Here is a 20,127-nt window from a genome sequence, read left to right on the forward strand (position 1 = left end):
CCTCCCCCCTCCCCCCACCCCACCACAGTCCCCAGAGTGTGATGTTCCCCTTCCTGTGTCCATGTGTTCTCATTGTTCAATTCCCACCTATGAGTGAGAATATGCGGTGTTTGGTTTTTTGTTCTTGCGATAGTTTACTGAGAATGATGATTTCCAATTTCATCCATGTCCCTACAAAGGACATGAACTCATCATTTTTATGGCTGCATAGTATTCCATGGTGTATATGTGCCACATTTTCTTAATCCAGTCTATCGTTGTTGGACATTTGGGTTGGTTCCAAGTCTTTGCTATTGTGAATAGTGCCACAATAAACATACGTGTGCATGTGTCTTTATAGCAGCATGATTTATAGTCCTTTGGGTATATACCCAGTAATGGGACGGCTGGGTCAAATGGTATTTCTAGTTCTAGATCCCTGAGGAATCGCCACACTGACTTCCACAAGGGTTGAACTAGTTTACAGTCCCACCAACAGTGTAAAAGTGTTCCTATTTCTCCACATCCTCTCCAGCACCTGTTGTTTCCTGACTTTTTAATGATTGCCATTCTAACTGGTGTGAGATGGTATCTCATTGTGGTTTTGATTTGCATTTCTCTGATGGCCAGTGATGATGAGTATTTTTTCATGTGTTTTTTGGCTGCATAAACGTCTTCAAAAAGTGGGCAAAGGACATGAACACGCTCCCTCTTTCAAAGAATGAAAATTCACATTGGAAGCCAATGTGTTCTCTTGCTGTGTTGTGTTTTTTTGTTTTTTGTTTTTTGTTTTTTTTTCCATCTCTGCTACCCTTGCCACAGTTTTTCTTTAACCTCATGCCTCTTTCCTGAGCCACGTCATTACTTCCTTTACAGCTTTGCCTACCAGCTGCTGGAGTGGGCCAGGAGGGGAGTGAGGAAAATGCAAGGCCAGGTCGACCCATTCCCCGCACAGCTGCCAGAAGGATGGCTCTCAAATGCAAAGCCACTCCTGGGCATACAGTGTGTCCCACGCCTGCCTCTAGTTTGCAGCTGCCTGAGAGGAGGGACTATATTAAATTCATTGTTGACATCCCCAGCTCCCCACCCAATGACTGCACACCGAGGACACATGACTCAGAAACCCTGAGTTTTAACTCTAGATATGTAATTAACTAGCTAAAGACAGAGGAAAGAAGAAAGTGGAAAAGAGAGAGTGAGAGAGATAAGAAGGGAGGAGAAAAGGAAATTTGTTAAAAATACAGGGTTTGTTTGGGCCTCTTCTCTTGTAATAGTCTTTTGTTCTGTCATTTTTGGAAACAGACTCAGGTAAATGGCAACTAAGCATACCTCACAGATCCAATTACACAGATTCATTCTGAGAAGGAGGAGGCAAGAAAAGGTGGTTTAACTTAGAAAACCAAGTCACGAACAATTAAATTGTGTGACAAGGAATGTCTACGAGCTCAGAAAGTGACATGATACCGAGAGAGGTTCATCAGTCCATTAAGGAACAGGATGGAGCCAACACAGAAGGTATATCGGATCAGAATGTGTTGAATATTAACTTTCATGCCCCCAAAATCATTGGAGATTCACCTACCTCCAAACGGACACAAACATTTCAACCCAGAGACTCCTTGCTTGGCCCGTAAGGGTAAAAATCAAACATACATTTTCAGGTATTTAGTGTTCATGTTACCTGAGGACTCCTGATGTTACCTATGTTCCTGTCTGTTCAGGTCTCAGTCTCTCTCTGTGGAACAAGGCACGATTCAGAAAAGATGTCCTCCAATATCTCAAACATAGAAAGGTGGATCTCATGCATCAAATCACCACTTATAACTTAGCCTAATTCTAGTCCAAGTACAACTTCATCCTTGACCTCTGCTTCTCAGTGCTGAGGACAGTCCCCTTATTCATCCATCTTTTAAAATTATCAAAATGATCTTGTCATCTCCCTTCAATGATCAGTCACAGTTCAAAGACCACCACAAATTCAACACTGGCATCATGATGGCATAAACCATGGAGACCAGCAAGGCTGGGCCAGTCATTAACTGAGGACCTTCTGTGCATGAATGCCTGTGCTCAGTAATGGAAAAGGCATTGCCCTGCCTCTGGAAGTTTATGCTGTGATGAATAAAATAAGACAAGTGCATAAATATCCAAGCAAAATAGAATGGGGAAGAACTAATGTTTTATTAATTTTCTTGTCTAAGTGTTAGAAGTTTTCCTTATTTCAGTGAATTCATCCATAATCTGATGAGATATTGGCTTCACAGATGAGGAAACCAGTGTTCAGTCAGAAGGCTAAACAGCACAAAGTTTTGATATGGGAGGTAGAAAGAAATTATGAGGGCAAAAAGAGTCCTCAGCAGAGCTTCCCTTCTAACAAAAAGCAGTCCCCCAAAATCATTTCTCTTGTAACACAGAACAGCCTGAAAAATGGAGCTGCAAACATAAATAAGGAAGCCAGAAGCTTGCATGGGGGATGCCAGCAGCTGCACCATAGAAAAGGGTGACCTGGGGGCCGGGCATGTCCAACATGGAGGCTCCATCTTCCCTTTTCTGTTACCACGTGTACAGTAATAAATAAAAGGGCAACATGGTGCAGCTCAGGCAGAGAACCCGCCTGCATAATAAATCATTAGGGTGGGGGCTACCAGAGATTTGTGCCCTATGCAAATGGCACACCTGGCATAACCAGTCTTTAGCTCCCTATGTAGACCAGGTATCATTCCCCACCAGCTTATCTATAAAACCCCCTGCATTTCACCGTGGATCCCACAACGCATTTTTCCAGGACCGCTCTCTGTAGCGGAGAGCTATTCTCTTTCTTTTGCCTATTAAACTTCCACTCTCAACCTCACTCTTCGTATATCCGTGTCCTTGTTCTCCCTGGCCATGAGACAACAAACCTCAGATATTACCCCAGACAACGAGGCTGTTTCAATTTCACATGTATTTAGTAAATGAGAGAGAGATTTTCAAATGCCAATCAAACACTGTAGCTAATACTACTTCCACAATACTACACACTGCCTAGGAATTCCAAGAAAACACAGCATTTCCAGGTGGCCAAGTCAGGAATACTTCATGGAAGAAGGGGTATTCATGCTGGGCTTTAAGGTTGGAGTGATGTTGTTATGAGTGAAGGAAATTCTAGGCAGAAGGACAAAAGAGGGATGGGTATTCAAAGTCATGTGCCAGACATGAAGGCATGGCCTCAAGGATGTCATCCATAGCAAGATCCTTGCATTGGAGCTTTCCTCTCTTAGTGTTCTCTTGCTCTTGAAATAAAATATAAATTATGTCCTTAGGATGCATGCATGTCTCATCTCTCCAAATACATTACTATCTCCTAAGGCTGGATCTGTATCAAATACTCTGGATCGCAGGGACTCCACTCACAGTGCCCTGGACACAGAAGGCACTCAGTGCAGGTCTGTAAAAGAGTAGTTCACATTCTAAGAGGGAAAAAAAAATGTACCTTTATAGGAATTCAATCTGGAAAATAAAACGCCACCACCCCTCAGAAAATAATTTTTTTTCCTGGTCATATTGTCGTAGCACATAATCATTATCATCATAAAGATTTATTATCATAAAGATAATCACAACATGTTAAATGCCTATGAAGCAATAGACCTTTCTGTGATGCAGTAAGAAGTAACCGGAAACCCATGGACTGATTTAACATCAGACTTAAAAAAAGAAAAGCATGCATTATTCCTTTTCTAATTGCTAAATTATTACGTTTTAAAGAGAAATTACACTAAAAGCCATACAGAAAAAAAACCATGTAAGTCCAAGAAAGACATCGAGAGGACCACATTGCATTTCAAATAGCAAAGCAGATTTTTCTGAAAGCTTTCTTCACTACCAAACACACACACGTACACACACACGCACACACAATTGAAATTGGCATTATGCTGACCAATGACTTCATACAATCACTTCACTGCCAATTTCAAAAGTAAGCGCATGCCAGCACTTTCTTCAGCTCTTCCTTCATGCTGAAGGAAGTAAACAAACCACTTATGAGTGTGAATCCAGCAGAGAGCCTGAAACTGCCACAGACCTGCCTGTCCGCAGTGAAGGAGAAAAGAACTCTCATACCTCCACACCGGGGAACCCATGTATTTGCCAGGAACATTTCAGGTGTGGAAGCGCCTTGAGATTTACCTGGCATGACTTCCTCCCCTCACGGTGAGATGAAATACATGCCTGATCTACGCAGAGAGCAGGTCAGTGCTCTTCCACCTGAGTATCCTTCTCTCTACACACCAATACTTCCGAGTCGTGATTAATTTCTCCTTCAATTCAAGATGGTGTTATACTTCCCCGGTTGTGTGTTGTGACCATCACTTTCCAGAACACAACCTTGGCCACTCTCATTGCCTTTTTAAAAGAGTATCATCCAGGGGCCCAGGTGGACTCACCCCGACTCAAGTTCTCTAACAAAAGCCAAAGTCCCTTCATGGTATGCCTTTCAAATGTCAGAAGCCACCTTCAGCTGGGCTCATTTTTTAAAAAATAGGTGAGTAAGGCAGATTCTAAGAGTTGATCTGGGAACCTCAAAGGTTTTCACTCTGTTGCAAAGATTCCATGCCAAAGGCACAAGGGCCTATGATATACATCGTCCCTAGTCTACACCAAGGGAAAATAAGGAAAAAGAAGAGGATTTTAGGGCTTCACTGAACAACACAGTTTACTTTTCCTCCACCCATGTTTCCCTTTAGTTTTCCAGTGGTCTCCATTGCCATGAAATATCCTCCTGGATACTAGGGGCGAGACATTCATTTCTAACTCTTGGAATCACAGAATGTGAGTGCTGGAGGGTCTCCGGAATACAGGCCACAGAGAGGAAGTAACATGGAGCAGCACTGTATGATCTCCATATGAGGGCAGGGACAGGTAGCCCCTTGACTGAGATCAAAATGCCTATTTGGTAGTAGACAAGTCCCGGGGAATCAAGGGGACTTGGGAACTTCACTTGCTGCTCCAGTGCTATGGTTTCAATCTTGGTTCCCTCTGGAACTCATGCTGAAACTTAATCCTCAATGAAACAGTATGAGGGGGGTGGTGATCTTTAAGAAATGACTGGGTCATAAGGTGTCTGTCCTCATGACTGGATTAATCCATTCACAGGTTATGGATGAACAGATTAATGGGTTATCACAGGAGTAGAACAGCTACCCTGAGAGTGAGTCTGTTATAGAAGCCACTTTGGTTTTCTTTTGTGTGCCCCTCATCCTGTGATGCCTTCTGCTGTGCTATGATGCCGCGTGAGGCCCCTCACCAACAGCCCACCCCATGAGGTCACCTGATCCCGGACTTCCCAGCCTCCAGGACTGTGAGAAATAAACTTCTTTTCTTTATATCACCCAGTCTCAGATACTCTATTACAGCAACAGAAAATGAACTAAGACATCCAACAGCGGCTCTCCTATCTGGATGTGCACACGCAATTGTACATCATGATCCCTGTTTTCCTAGTAATCTATTAAATAATCACACCAATGAGCCATGCTCCACTTTCACTTCCATCCCGCCTTTCAATCCCTCTGCTTCCTTTTTATAGTCTCTGACTCCTGGCCATACCCCAATGTCCCACTGAGAGAACAAGTTGTGAAAGTTACAAGGCTTCATGAGACCCTGAGATCGGAACTCCCTGGAGTTGCAGACAAGCCAGGGTGCTTCTGATGTATCAGATCACCAGCCTCACACCCAGTGCTGTGACTTGGCCACAGGGATGCAGAGGCCCTGTCCTCTCACTGAGGGAGTTTATTTGGAATGAGTCAATGAGGTGCTTCGCCAGGAGCATCACGTGTTCTGTGCTCTCAGGGAAGTAAGAGAGTGATCAGGGGAGCAAGCACTGGAGAGCAGTAACTGGACCCCCACGCTGCACCTGCAAGATGATCTAATGCACCATTTAGGGAGTCACTGAGTAAAAGAGAAGCTTTTAGGGAGCCATTGGGTAAAAGAGAAGCTTTGGAATAGTGTCTAAGCTCCTTTCAGCAGGGCCCACTCCCAACCTTGATCTCTGCACAGCCTACCCCACTGCCACCTTGCAGGTGAGACACCAAGCCCATGTCTTCCTCTGCCTCCTCCTGCGGGATGCACAGAAACAACTGTCTGATTGGGAAGGCAGCCAGCCTGGGACCCTCTGGGAAATAGATTACGGTCACGTGGACAGTCCCCCAGAATCATGAACACCGAACCTTCTTCAGCTTTGTACCTCAACGTCCCACACACTCCCACCGTGACATAGGAGAGAGGCTACTGCGTTAGCTCAAGGTGCTAGTCACAGCCCAACATTTGTAACTCCCAGAAGGAGCCAGCGCTCCACCAAGAACGAAAGAAGTGGGCCACATGGGTTATTGCTCAAGGTCTATGCTGAGAGCACTATGAATCACTAAGACATCTGGCTCGAGAACTTTAATCAGCTGCTCTACGTAAAATGCAATATTCTGTTTTCCTCCCAAACTGGGTGGTCACCTGGGTGTAGGGGAGGAAAGCAAGGAAGGCTTGCCCTTGTCCGTCTGTCTGTTCTGTCTCTGGCATGGCAGGCTGCTGAGTTACTGGACTGTGTCCTTCAATCACTCCACTTTGCTTTCTGTCCCTTCACCAGCCCAGAGCAGAGCCCCGCAGAAGGGACTGCTGAGGCCAGGCAGAGTGGTGATCAAGTTCTACCTTCCAGGAAGAGACAGCACGCCCGGTGCCCCGTGGTGGCTGCGCATGACAGCCTGGCTGCAGGCTACTGTGTGCTTCCATCTGTCACCTTCCCATGCAATGTGACAGCAGCCCTCCGGCGATCCATCTGCTTCCCTGGAGCTCCATCCCGACTCCCCCACCCCATTCTGTCGTTGCCTAACCGGGCAAATCCAAGATTAGGCAGTCTCAGCTGCAGCCCCCAGAAGGAAAGCTAAGAGCCTCACACCAAGCTGCTAAAAAACAGACATGTTGAGATTGAGTGGTGAGAGGCGGGGAGCTAGTGATGGCCCACAGTCCCTGCAAGGCAATATAGAGTGCTAAGATTGGAAAAGGGGTAGGAGGAAACAAGGACATTTTCTTTTACTTAAAATAAAAGCATTTGCAAAGAGGTAGCTCTCAGAATATGCCTTTCGGTGTCCTCTAGGATCTCAGCAGAGGCCTAGAACCAGAGGGCTCATAAAGTCCAAGTATTTAGAGAGATTACAGCGTCATTCAATCCCAAAAGCACTTGTTGAGGGTCAGCTCTATGCAAAAGTGTGCAGAGTTGCTTGGAGGAAACAGAGATAAACCATGCGGGGTACCCATTCCCTGCCAATCCCACAGCAGCCTCTATGCAGTGAGCTCTCTGAGCCTGATGTGGTCAACGCCAAGGTGGGCATCAGGTAGACCAGTTTCCCTCTTAGTACGCCCAACATCCAGCACTTACCCACACACAATCACATTCTTCCAGTCACACTTTGCACACACTTTTGCACAAATATAACACAAAAGGGAATTGTTTTAAAATACAGTTCCTTCATTCAGCTAATATTTACCAAGTGCCTTCTGACCTCTGAGCACTCTCAACACCGGAGCAGATGCCAGGCCCTCTACGCTGAGCTCAGAGCCCACATGTAGCGGGTAAAGCCCTACATGCAGGACAGACGGATACAGGACTCAACAGAGGCAAGCACGTGGGACAGAGAAGGGGTTTCTCAACGAGAAGGGCTCTCACGAAGAGCTTCCTGCAGACACTAGGCCAAGGGGAGGGAACAGCCAGTGAGAAACCATGCCACCAAAGGGCTGTCCAGGGCCACCAATTATTCCTCACATTCCAGTTGGAGTGTGCTGGGGGCCTAAGAGTAAATGAGGCTGCAGCCAGGCCAGGAGCTTCCTCACACATTCAGGAAGAGTCCAAACTTTGCTCCTGATGCCCTGAGAACTACTGACGGAGTTTTCAACAGAGAGCATTTTAATATGCTTGTCATTTTCGCATGATTTTCTACGGTCTGAGACAAGGAAAGCAGTCAGAACTTTGCTGCAGGTAAGTAATAATTTGCAAGTGCCCTGCATATTTTTTGTAGCATATGTATGTGCTGAAAGCTTATCAGATAATGTATGAGGGAGTGGACTATAAACCACCAAGCCTCCCACAAGCATGCAGAGTTGTTCTCACATTGAAGCTGAGCAGCGTCCCGGGATGCCACTAGATTAGAACAGGGTATCCCGACACCAGACCTGAGATTAACAGTAAGCCAAGCAAACAAAAATCTCGGTCTAAGATCCAAGAGACCCAGATTCAAGACCCAACTGCAAATTAAATTCATGAGACCTTGGACCATTCCATGGTGCCATAAAGCCTCAGTATCATCATCTGTGATTTGGGTTGGTGAGAACTGCCCTGCTACTCAAAGGGCTGTCATGGAGATCTATGCAACAACCTACAGAAATGACATCCAAAAAGATGTGTGGTGTACAGATGAGATTAGGGAGCTGAAAGCTGCTTCTTCTGGAGGCACCTCTGACTCTCTTGTTTGGCTATTTCACAACCATTTCAGGTACATGCCATGGGTCCAGAGGAAGGTGACTAGCCTCAGGAAGTTTACAGGAAAGTAAGTGGCTATAACTGTGCACCTTATCCCCCGCCCCCCAAAAAAAAACAGAAACAAGAAAAGAATTTGCTAGTCGGCAGCCAGGACTCCTGAGTGTCTGACACAATCCTCTATGAATCAGACAACTCCCTTAACATGTAATCTGGGCTATTTTAGAACCCCCAATAAGCTTTAAATGGGTTAGGAGGGATCACCTTATTTTTAAAGGTCCCAGAGGGCTTGAAGCCATGTTATAATATTTTTATAGCCTCTTTCAGAGTCAGGAGCTGTACGGATTTTGTACTCACTCTGAATTTAACTAGTACTTAAGTGTGCTGATTATAGCTGCAAACACACTTCTTGTTCCAGTGTGTGGTTGGAGAGGTGGACAGGGAAGAAGCTTTGGAAATTTACAGCACAGAAATAGCATGTGGTCTGTCTGCTTGAAAAGAATCAATCCCTCTGTGACAACATCTAGAAGACCAGTAAAGGGCCTGTAGCAAACAAAAGACAGCCATTAAAATGGGGCTTCTTGTCACCAAATCCCTGTTTTGGGACACTGGACAGGCTTTTCCAGTCCAGGAGACACCAACAAAGCCAGGAGCAGGCACGGTGCTAGCGTGCAACAGACAGGGCAAGTCTGGCTGGAAAATCGGGAGTCATCCAAGGAAAACATCTAGACACAGTGATGATTGTGAAGGAAATAATTAAGAAAGAAAATGCACCAGACACTTCCTAATTGGCTTTGCTTGAAGGAGCAACTCTATTTGGTTGTGGAAATGAGCTGTGGATGGCAGGAGGGCCTGGAATGGGCTGAGAAGAATTGACTCAGTCTAGCCACTGGCCAGCCCTGGAACCCCCGCGGGTCTCCGATCCCTCCTCTGTAATATGAAGGCCTTAAATGTAAAGGATGTTCTTGTGGGTTTCACAGAGGGGAACCACAGAGGGGAAGCCTTAGTTGATGGGGGTCACAGGTGCCCTAAACTTATTCCCATCTGAGCCTGAGCTGAATTTTATTATTTATTTTTCAGACATTAGGCTTCCATAAGACTTCCTCTGGAAAATGGATTACCACAAAACTACTCCCCAAATTTTGAAAGTTCTGTACTGCATGATCCCTATGATTTCCTTTAAGTGTTCATATTTGCACACAACAGTGTTGCCTTACAGTAAAACAATCAAAAGAAAAAACGTTTCTTATCTTATCCTAACAAGCCATGTCATTGTTCTACAGACACCCTAATAAACATGTTTGATAATGAAATCCTGATTTGTCTCCAAATTTCAAGTCACACAGAAAAAAATAGGTCAAAGAGGTGTCTATTTTTAAAATAACACTATCTTTTTAAAAACGGTAGTGTGTGGGTCACCTTATAAATGTTGATATATGTTTACTACAGAAAATAAGGTTTAAAAAAATTATAGAATGAAAGTAATCTAGAATATCAACTTGACGACAGCTAAGTTTACCAGTGCTGTGTTCTTTCCACATTTGCAAAGTGTGTCACATGGCCCTGGACTTACACGCACGTAAGATCTCAGTCCTTTGTCTAGTTCACATGAATCATAAAATACTTTTTCTACACTGAAAATCTCTTGTGCCTACTTAATTGAAAATCTACATAAGTGTCATGAAAAACCTATCAGTGAAGAGTTCCCATCTTCTTTGATGCTCCAACCAAATGATGAAACAGGTTTTGAGCCAAGGGCCACCCATGTCTTCAGTAGCAACAAAAATCAGTAATTGCAGACATCCACTTCCCTCATTATGATGAATTAGATTCTATCAAGACCCTTCCCAGCAGAAAATAACTAAAGCCCAGTTAAAACAGATTGAACTAAAAAACGAATAAGCATTGTAGCTTATAAACCTGTAAGTGGACTACAGAATTCTAAGGCTCTTAGGGTTTTTAGAAACTGAGAATTTAAGGCTTTCTTTTTTTTTACTTTCTGTGCACACACAAAAATATCAGTGCTGTCTACCAAGAGAAGAGAAACAGAATGTATAACTTCCAAATTATAAAAGAAAAAAGAAGTAATAATATAAAGAAAGAAATATGCATTTAAAAAACAGAAAACAGCATAAAAGCATTTGAAGAAAAAAATCCAAATATATTAAAGTCATAAAAAATAAATGGATTAAGCTTGATAGCCAAGAAATGGTAAAATTAAAATTTAAAAACAGATAAATATACCTAAAAGTATAAGAAATTGGATAAATTAGAAGTCAAAGGATGGAGAAAAGTGATCAAGAAAAATGCCAACCAAAAGAAAGCTATCAGACAAAACAGGCTTTAAAGAATAAAGCCTAACTAGAGAAAAAGAAGGTAATACATTATAAAAGGCTTAATTCATTAAGAATCCATAAATTTTAAGTTTGTATACAACAAATAACTTCAAAATATATAAAGCAAAAATGATACTTACTGAGAAAAATGCCAAGTACACCAACGCACTGAGAAAACTCATTATATATGACTTTAAAATGGCAAACATGCAAAACTAGTAAAAATGTAGAAAACATGAAAGGTACTGCAAACAATCTTGATGTAATAGATTGTAAAAACCCAGAACCAATAAACTGGGAATTCACAGTTTTCTCAAAAAGACACAGAACATTCACAAAAGCTGACATTATAGTGGGACATAAAGAACAACTCAGCAGACCATGTGTTCTGACCTCAATGCAATTAAGATAGATATTGATAATAAAAAGATCCCCCACGTTGGAAAATTTTGAAAGACTTATCAGTAACTCATGGGTTATAGAAAAATATGTAATTTTAAAAATATGTAGAACTAAACATTAATGAGAATATTATTTAAGAAAACTTATGAGATGCCATTAAAGCAGTACTGAGAAGAAAATTTTTTTTGAGACGCAGTTTTGCTCGTTTCCCAGACTGCAGTGCAGTGGCACGATCTTGGCTCACTGCAACCTCCACCTCCTGGGTTCAAGCAATTCTCCTGCCTCAGCCTCCCGAGTAGCTGGGATTACAGGCGCCCGCCACCATGCCGCGCTAATTTTTGTATTTTTTTAGAAGACACGGGGTTTCACCATGTTGGCCAGGCTGGTCTCAAGCTCCTGACCTCAGGTGATCCACCGGCTTCAGCCTCCCAAAGTGCTGGGATTACAGGTGTGAGCCACTGCGTCCAGCCCTGAAAAGAAAATTCATAATCTTAAATGCTTACATTTTAAAAAGACGGCTAAAAATTATTGAGCTGTTTTTAGCTGAAAAAGTCAGAAAAGCAACTATAGCCCAAAATCAAAGAGAGCAAAAGAAGACCTGTAACAAACAAAAACAAAAATAAATAAAACACAAAGTAAAGTTACAATACAGAGGGTCAACAAAGTCAAGAGTGTTTTTCTTTGAAAATCATAATAAATGCACAATCTGGCAGGTTGGTTGAGGAAGAAAAAAGAACAATTGTATTGTAATAAATAATAGAAGGGATTTAAAAATCTGTGAATAATTGTATGCGAATTAAATTGAAAAGCAGGGAATTATGAACACATGCCTAAAAGAATACAACTTAACCTGGGTACCATAGTAAGACTCCAGCTCTAAAACATATATAGGTGTGTGTATATGTATATATAAAATAGAAATACACATCTGGATTCTATTTGCTCATTTTTAAATTTTTTCTTAAGTTATATATATAAATATATGTTAACATACTTTTTTATATATAACATATATATATATACATAAAGCTTAACAAAACTGACTCAAGAAGAAATGAGTGCAAATAATTTTACAAACTTTGAAAAAAATTGATTAGAAATCTTCCTACAATGAAATCACTAGGTCTCGTTTTCAGTTGAGTACTACCAAAATTTCAAGAGCAGATAATATAAATCGTACATAAAATCTTCTGGTAAATTGGGAAAAACAGGAAAAAAAAAACCCTCCCTCTTCAATCAGACAAAAGCAGTTAAGGAAAGAAAAAATATAGGCCAAACTCTCTCATGAGTAAAGAAGCAAAAATTTAAAACAAAATATGGGCAAATAGAATCCAGATGTGTGTCAGATGTGTATTTAAACAAGCTAGATTTCTCTTAGAAGTATAAGAGAATTTAACATTGGAATATATTGTAAGTGTAATAGAACATGAAAAAACAGTGAGAACCATATGGTCCTCTTAACAGATGCAGAACAGGCCTTTGATAAAATTCAACATGTATTTATGATTAAAAACATAAAATAAAAGTCAACAAATCAGAAACACAAGGTAATTTCCTTAACCTAATGACATTTAGAAAAATATGGCGGCAAACGTATTTTTAATTAAATTAGAACATTCCCTATAAAACTCAGGCTGGAGGAAAGGATGTCTGCTATTACTTCAATTCAATATTGTACCTTGGGCTCTAATGCAAAAAAGAAAGCAATAACAAGAAAGAGAAACTATAAGAATTGAAAATGAATAAACAGTAATTTCATTATTTAAAAATACAGTATATGTACAAGAATCTATAGACAAAATATTAAGAATACCAAAGGTTTGGTAAAGTGACTAGATGCAAGATCAATATTAAAAAGGTAATTACATTTATACACTCCAGCAAAGATTCCATTTCCAAGGGTATAAAAGAAACTAAGGTACTAGGAGCACATTCAACAAAAGATAAGTAAGGTGTATCTAGAGAAAAGTAGAAAACATAGAAATTTAAGACATAAATACATGGATAGTGATACGATGTTAATGGATGAGAAAGTCAATATCCCAGAATATGCCAATTCTTTCTAAATTGACCTACAGAGTTAATGCAATCCAAGCAACTTCCCAACAAGGGTTTGCTGCTGTTGTTAATGGTGCTATTAGTTCATAAACTAACTCTAAAATCTCTATAGAGGGCAGAGGACCAGGTATAGCCAAACACCACCAAATAAGAGGGAAAAGGTTGGAAGCCAAGTGCCAAAACTTACTAGAGAGCTGGAGTCATTAAGAGCAGGCTGCATTGACACAGAGGTGGGCAACCTAACCAAGTTAATAAAGGAGACAGAGAAAAAAAAAAAAACATGAATACATGGAAACATGACACATAACAGAGTGTGCATTTCAGATAAATAGAGACAAAGGGCCATTCAATAAATGTTACTACGTATTATTTTTCCTTATGAATAAAAACCACATTGGATTCCTCCATCACACACAAAAGTTAATTCTAAATACTTTTAAAACTATTAAATATAAGAGAGTGACTTATGACCTCAGAATACAGAAGAATATATTAAATATAAGGCCCTAACTATAAATGGGCAAGGCTGATACAGTCAGCATGTTAAAATCAAGAACTTCTAGTCATTAAAAAGATAACTTACAGAAAGTGAAAATGGTTGGCACAAACTGGGAGGTAATATTTTTAACACTTGAAACAAACAACAGTCTTCAGAATATAGGAAAATGAGTTCAAATCAATAAGAAAAATACAATCCAATAAAAAAACTAGACCAAAAATACGAGCAGTCATTTTACAGTGGACAAAACAGATGGTGATTAAACATGGGGAAAGTAGCTCAATATTACTGGTACCTTAAATTCATCTTACCATTAATTTGGCAAAAATTAAGACACCTAATGCCAAGTGTTGGGATAAGAAAGGCATAAATTTTAAAGGAAACTCTTATTCACTGCTGATGGCAATGTGAATTAGTATGATCACACTTCAGAAATCATTACAACATTTTCTTCCAAACTTAATCATTAATTAGCTTTTATTTTTCAGGCCCAGCTGTGCTCTTCCTTGGTATATAATCAAGAAAAAAATTGCACTTATGGACCAGGTATTTAGGAACCAAGAATACTAACAGCAGACTGTTTTGTGACAGTAAAGATTGAAAATAACCCAAACATCCAATGGCAGGAGAATGCATGAAGAAATCGATGCCAACATTATCAAATATTACACAACATGAAATGAATAAATGCAGTTACACAAAACAACATGGTTAAATCTTAGAGAACACTGAGTGAGCAAGTCTACCTATAACACAATATCATTGTTAATGAGTAAAAGGATATAAGGTTTAGCAATAAAGAATGCTTAAAATAGCAAGGAAAGATTAGTAGGTAGCTCAGGGGAAAGGTGGGATGCCAGGGCAGCAATATATGGGAGCACCATTCACATCAACGATGCTCTCGTTTGAAAGGCAGGTTCAGGATATTTGCTAATTATGCTTCAAAACTGACATAATGAAGTTTTTCATGTGTCAAATTCTACTGAATACAGCTCTTTAAACGCACTGCTTAAAACAGTAATATGGCAGAATCCTGTTCTGACTAAAAAGCGGGTATCTTTTTATGCCTCCTAAATTTTCTAGAGGGGTAAATAAAAAAATAATAATAATAATAATGGTGATGATGATAGTGGTTTTCTCTGGGAAAGAAGGTACAGAATTTAAATTTTTACTTAATACACTCTCTGTAGTTTAATAATTTTACTGTGTATGTATATTTATTTTTAAAATAAATTATCCATAATTCCTTAAGTAATTCCTTAGAGAACTTTTAGAACTCAAATACAAAAGTTAAGATTAAGAGCAAAGACAGATCCTGAATGAATTCCGAAAATCCAATGTTGATTTGTCAATGAATTGAAAGAACACACAAATAGCCTGGCTGAGTGCAGGTCTCTGAAATGGAAGTTCTGGGTGACGTCCACACCCTCCTCACTCCATGGTCTCTTCGACCAGAGACTCAGCTCGGTGCTAAAGAGGCCTAGACTGCCTCCAGGGCCAGCTCTCAAAGTCTGTGGATTACACGATCCTTTTAACACACAGGATGTCCTTTAATTCCTGTCCTATGTAAGAACCTTCCTCAGATGATGCACTTTCAATTTATTCTCTATTCTACCAGAAGTTTCTTGATTTCCTTAAAAAAAAAAAAAAAGAAGGAAAGGAAGGGGAGGGGAGGGGAGGGAACTGTGAAATGCCTTCCCCAGGCTAACCCCTTCTTCAAAGATTCTGAAATGTGATTTTTTTTCCCCATCCTGGAAACATTTATATACAAACCTCCTGTTTGTAGTTAATCCTCACATTCAGTTGACTTACTCACATAGTGAAGAAATGTTTAACAGCAGGCTCTTCATTCTGATTCTTCAAAACCTCAAATTGCATTTGACTTTTTCTTTCTGGGAAGTGTTGGTGATAATATTACACTCTCTGGGGCTGACTTTAGCCTGCACCAAAGTTTTCAACTTGAATTGGGCAAAGAGGACCCAGAAGAGAAATCAAAAGCACCACGTGGTCACCTCGCATGGCCTATGCTTTCAGGGATGGACAGGCACTCCAGAGCCCACTGGTGCTTCTCCTCTGCCCCCAATGACCTCGTCCACCAATGGACTTCACAGTCATGTTCCTAGTCTCTGCAAAATAATTCATCTGATTTCAATAAGTGCTTCCTCCCACAGCTGGACACCATTATTTCTGGTACTCAAGATCTCTTCTGAAGCACATAAAACACCAGCTGATAGCCCTTAAAATGGCTCCTCCAAAACACCAATGTCCAGAAATGATCCACTCCACTCCCACCACGCCCACACCCATCTGGATCCTGGAGGGTCTTGCAATCCTAAATCACTTCCATTTGGAATCAAGATATTTTCCAAGATGTTCTAATCTTCCCTGCTTTCCTGGTGCTAAGAGTCACCTCCTAAGAGTCTCTCCTAAATTTTTATCAGGCAGAAAGGTAATGTGAGATTTGGAAATGGGGCATCCTGGGCTTGTTTCAACTCCACCAATGGCCCGTTGCCTCATCTTGAGCAAGCCTTGTTCAGTCTCAGTTTTCACAGCTGGATGATGGGAAGCACCACAGCTCACAGGGACATTGTTTAAGCCAGCAAAATAACCATGCAAATGGAAATTCATTTATAAACATGAAAGTGATAAACAAATGATAGCTGTCAGCAGCAACCATGAGGTATTTCATGTGTCCCTAGACCTCTGGGCAGGATCCAAACTTGCGTGGCTCCAGGAGCTTGAGAATAAAAATCAACCTCCTCTAAGGCTGTCTCTTCTCTCTGTGCTGTGACAGAAGACATCCCTCAGCCAGATCTGGATCTCCCAAATTCCTGCAGCCCTGCAGCACCATCAGAGTATTCTCCTCTGAGAGAATAAAACATGTAGACCATCTCCACACCCAGTCTTCCTTGCAGCTGGGAGCAACAGAGCTTGCTGGTATCTTGTTTGTATCTGCTGAGTTTCCACCTTGCAGCATGGCTCCACCAGTTATACACACTGACCTCCTTCCCTCTTCCCTCGGGACCTAGATTGGGCTGCAGGTGGTCATTTTGTGTGCTTTTAGTTCTTAGCCCGTAGCTAACATGTGAGTGGCTAACATCTGAATGTTGATCACACGTTATGAACAGTTTCCCCATCCTTCAATACATCTGATCCTTAGAGCATCTGCCATTCCCATTGTATAATGAACAAATCCAAGAGGGAAGTGGCTTCTCCAGATCACGTGGGCAGGACAGGGCAGAGCCAGGCCTCACCGACTCTCGAGCTCCACCTCTTCCCACAGACCCTCTCATTGGCACTGTGTGGCCTGCAGCAGAGGCTGTCCCTTTTTTTGGCTTAAATATGGCTTAAAATAATTTTTAAAAACTACTCAGGCCCTTTGCACGCCCCCAGTTGCCATCAAAAACATTCAATAGAACTACAAATCACTGAAAATGATGTAACTTCTGGCATATTGCCTTTTAAAAAATAAGTCAATGTCAGTTTAAAAGGATTTAATTTTTGGCCTATCACTAAATTTTATATATGTAGAAACTTTCTTCTCGGGCACAAATTTTATAGCATTCCTTTATCTCTCTGAACCTATATTACCATTGTTATTCTCCTGACATAATTTTTACTTCACGTAATGTAATATAGGATTCCTTGTCTATATTTTATCAGTGGAAGTATTTTACTGATTTTAAAAATTAAGAAAAGTATTAATTTTTAAAATAGCTTGTTACCATAAGGTTCCAACTATTAAAAATTACTGCAATTGTAATGATTATATAATTAATAAAAACAAGATAAATATAAAATTAATGTACATTTCTTAAATCTAAAAAATAAACTATTGAAAACAGAAGAATTTGGATTTTTTCTCTTTAAGTTTGTATATCTATGGATAAATATTACTTATATGTATAATAAGACTCAATTCAAGATCAATTTTGTTCCAACTTTTCACTTTTATAGCTATAATAACTTCAATACTTTGTTCACATACATACACAGATGGACTAGAAGATACATTGTAAAAATGAAACTCAAGTCTTGAACTTCTATATATATGCCAAAAATCACATAGTAATAAAAGAAAAAACTAACTCTGAGTGATCAGCTGACAACTTAATCAGCAGATCTTCCCACAAAAGTAAACCTTTGGGAACCACCAGATATGTAAATAATATACAACCAAGACATTAGTCATTCAAGTCCAGTTTCTGGGAAACACATCAAGAGACTATACTAAGACTTTATAAATAATTGTACTCATTACTTTTTCACTTAGAGGCACTTTGTTTAAGTCAATATACTCAAGAACGAGCTTGAAAAAAATCTTAATACGTGATTTTATTATTAAAAATGCTTCAATTACATGTTTGTCAATATTATTTGTATATTTAGCTGATTCTAATAACCTAAGAGACAAAGGAGGTTCTCACTGTCAAATCGGTCAGCCCTGTGTTCTACCAGAAGAGGTTTCACCTTATTTTTAAATTCAAAGAAATGTTTTTACATTGACTATATATTTATGTACATACAATTATAGGTATTATATTTATTTATATCATATATATTTAGAGAGAGAAAGAAAAAAGGAAAAATAATTTTTTAAAGCACTGAGATAAATTATGAAACACAACTTATAAAACAGATCATTAAAATCAGTAAGGTCAGGTTTAAATCAAGATTGAGGTGACTGAATTATGTTACCCATTTTATAACAAATTATAAAGGCAAGATACTAACGGTGTTCTCATTAATATTTAATAAAGCAGTGTTAAATTGAGATAAAATTAGAAGTTATTGATGAAGCTGTAAGTCTGAGAGCAGGCACGATATTTCTTTAATGAATGTATATGCATGTGTCTATGAAGTTCTGTTGTTAGGCTTTTGGGAATAATCAAAAGAAACTGTATGTTTAAAATAAGGACAAAAATACATTTGTTTTTGTTAAGCCTCATGACCCAACATTTCCTACTGGGTCTTCTTCCCTTTATCCCAGAAGCATGATATCACCCAATCAACCATCCAGAACCCTTTTGTTTTGAATCACATCACTACCCTTGACACATCTGAATGGTTCTCCCTGCCCAGGAGACAGATTCTACCTCCTCCCGATGGCAAATCTTCAGACTCCAGGCTCCAAGGGGCTCCCCAGCCCTGCTGTTCCAGGGCCCAGGTTCTCCTCATCTCTTTCCTCACAGCAGGCTCAAAACTGCCTTGGTTGTGAGAATTCTTCTAACAGTCAGCATCCATTTCTCATTGTCTTAGTTCTACTCTGGCCTGTGCCCCAGTTTTGGGAACTGGAATCCACATCCTCAGCTTGTCAACATTACCCAAAAAAAAAAAAAGTCAACAAAAAAACCCACATTCTTACAAACAGAAGTCAGCCTGTGTCTCCTCATTTATCCTGGGAGCCTCAAGCATGGGACCTTGCACATCATGGATGCTCATTAAATGCTGACTTGATCTTTCTAGAGAAATCTATACCGCCCTAGAAAACAGGCACTTGCTGTTCTCTTGCCAGTAGTTGACCGTCTCCCTCCAATTTGGCATGTATAAACACCAGGAAGGCTCAGAGAAGACTGACCCAGCAACAGACTGACTTAACATCATAGCCTAGAGCACAAAATATGGAGAAAAATGGCCCAAAGTCTGAAAAACAGAAGTAAACAAACCCCAGAAAACTGTAACTGAGCTAAATGTGGAAAATGTGGTTATGATTGCTTGTAACCATACCATCAGCCGCTGCATCTCAGAAGAGCATCTCTGTTTCCATTTCTAAAAATACTGCTCATTTCTACACATTAGGAACTCCGAAACCAGGAGGAACTAGAGCAAGGTATCGGTCTTTTCGCTTCTAGTTCATGCTTTAAAAATGACCTTTGCCCTAAAGGCCAGCTAGCCAAAAGCAGACCAGCAACGAGCCGGCCACACAAAGCTGCAGTTTCCCAAACGTGGCCGGTCCAAAGGCTGAGTGATGGCCAAGGCCAAGTTTTTAACCAACGATTTCTTTTCTTTTTAAACTACTGATATTTCCTACTTGGGAAAAACAAAACAAAACAGAACAAAAACCTGTATTTCAAAATTAGCTACTTCAATCATAGAAGGCTGGATTGAGGCTGCTTTATAGTCCATGAAAACCACCTCTCTTCATAAATTCTAAACATTTAAAAAATCTTTGCTCGTGCTGGAATGTCATTTTCTAGTATTTTGGCCACTTCACCATGACTCTTTTGTGAATATGAAGCCATTTCACAGTTCTTGGAATTTGTTTGAGACAGATTCCCAAACACAGCGTCCTGGGAGGTGGGCGTGGCCAACAGAGAGAACACAAAATTCTACTTGGCCTTGTGATGTGT

At 40.3% G+C, this 20,127-nt stretch overlaps 1 protein-coding gene across 24 annotated transcripts in view; it reads right to left on the minus strand.

Moving 5' to 3' along the window:
* The window catches only part of RNF144A (ring finger protein 144A), a 344,436-nt gene that overhangs the window by 296,818 nt on the left and 27,491 nt on the right, over nucleotides 1-20,127 (minus strand). Inside the window, exons 1-2 of one of the 24 annotated variants that reach the window (XM_063789332.1) lie at nucleotides 19,505-20,086; nucleotides 13,466-13,517 (exon numbers count right to left, since the gene is read on the minus strand). The exons of 22 other annotated variants lie outside the window; for them this stretch is intronic. The gene's annotated coding sequence lies outside the window, so the exon portion shown is untranslated. Of the gene's footprint in view, nucleotides 1-13,465; nucleotides 13,518-19,504; nucleotides 20,087-20,127 lie in introns of those variants that run through there. One more of the 24 variants, XM_063789327.1, reaches the window with a different exon arrangement.

This window comes from Pan troglodytes, chromosome 12, assembly GCF_028858775.2.
Source record: "Pan troglodytes isolate AG18354 chromosome 12, NHGRI_mPanTro3-v2.0_pri, whole genome shotgun sequence".
Classification (NCBI taxonomy): domain Eukaryota; kingdom Metazoa; phylum Chordata; class Mammalia; order Primates; family Hominidae; genus Pan; species Pan troglodytes.